This window comes from Hippocampus comes, unplaced genomic scaffold (genome assembly GCF_001891065.2).
Source record: "Hippocampus comes isolate QL1 unplaced genomic scaffold, H_comes_QL1_v1.1 scaffold164, whole genome shotgun sequence".
Lineage (NCBI taxonomy): Eukaryota > Metazoa > Chordata > Actinopteri > Syngnathiformes > Syngnathidae > Hippocampus > Hippocampus comes.
This window is the reverse complement of record NW_017805005.1, coordinates 152742-154468: the sequence shown is the minus strand read 5'-3', so window position 1 is coordinate 154468 and position 1727 is coordinate 152742.

The following is a 1727-nucleotide window of genomic DNA, read 5'->3' as shown; positions in this document are numbered from 1 at the left end:
CAGACGTACAGGACACCATCATCATCATCATCATCATCATGACAGAAAGACATAAAAATAACAAAATTATTGTTCCCCACCCCCGGCCCACCAAGATTTTGTTGCGAACCAAAACAGCACCGCCCTTATTGCCTTTGACATTTGGCGATAAATAATCCACGAATCTTCCCGCTCAAAATGTCGGGCCTTGAATGAGGCGTGGAAGTTTGCCTTTTGTGTGAGGGAGGAAGAAAATTCCAACGTGACCTTGCTGAAATGACAGTTGGCCACCTATTTTTTTTTTTTTTACTCCAGAAAATGCCGCTTGCAAAGCCTTTTATCCAACCTTGTTTCCAAACTTTATTATTTCTGTTCAGAACTCATCTCAGGAGGGTAGAGCCATTTTTTTCCCCACATGTGCCTTTCAGACAAAACTTTTTTTTTTGGCGGGGGGGTGATTACGTCTGGTCGTAGGTCATCCCCTTTTTCAAGAAAGATATTGTTGATTGCCCGCTGCTTGTCATCATGAAGAGTTTATTTATCGCACCATCGCTTACTTCTCTTTACCCGCCGTGCCACAAGAGCGGCGCTTTGCAAGGGAACATTTCATCTTTGAGAATAACGGGTTTGAGTGTGCTTTGTTACCTTTTAATCGTGAATCACAACAGTTACACAGAATACACAAGAAATGATTCCAGGTTGTCTGGTCAAGAACAAAAAAACGGAAAAGTATATCTCGTGGTATCGGTGTTAGGTATCGGTGTTAGGTATCCGAAGTGGTATCTGTATCGTTCGTATCAGAGGAGGGAGTGTTTTTTTAACAACCTTACTTCTTTTGTTGTTGGCTTCCCACGTCCGACGCAATCAGTCAGTAAAAAGCAACATTTGGTTGAGCTTAATTGACGAGATAATGCCTTTTTCTTTGCTGGTTAGACTGGCCGGAGACTGATCGCGCAGCTCCGCCCCTGAGGGACAAGTGAATGAATCCAGGTTGTCGGAAGCTGGAAAATTTGCGTGTCAACTTCAACGCCACCATGGTCAATTGATCGCTTCTACACAGCGCAGTGTGCCGAGAAAAAGCCAGCTTTGGATGGACAACGTAGTATTTGAGACTTAACTCATTCACTCCCAAAGACTTTTCAGACTTGGTCCAGAATTGGCTGGTACTGAATGAGTTAATGCCCACTTCGTGCCGTCTCGTTAATCGAGTAACCCACATCAGGCTGTGGAAGCAACACTTAGCTATCCATGTGGGTCTTCGGAGGGACCTGCCTGAGAGGGACGAGCGAATAAATCCTGGCTCTTAGAAGCGGCCCCCCCCCCCCCAGCCATCCACTAACTTAACCAACACGAACAGAACGTCCGTCACTTCTGTGCTGATGTTTGAGGAGGTGCGAAGGCACGAACGGTCCCCCAGCATTGCTTGCCGCCATTTGTGTTCAAAACTTATTCCATTTTTTTTCTTTCTTTCTTTTCACATTGTGTTCTCTTCATTATCACGCAGCCCATCTGTGTGAACAATGTCGCGCTTGGCAGCCGTGACTCCCGAGTACCCAGCCGGTTCTTTTTTTTTTTTTCGAACACTTAAAACACTATCAATTTGCGCATTGGTACTGTACGTTCCTCCTTCTAAAGAGAGTCACAGTGATTACCCGTTCCCACGGTTACATCGACGACAGCGCTGCGCTTGACGTCACTTTTTTTTTTTTTTTTTTTTTTTTTATTTTTTCGGTTGTGGGTTGAATTTT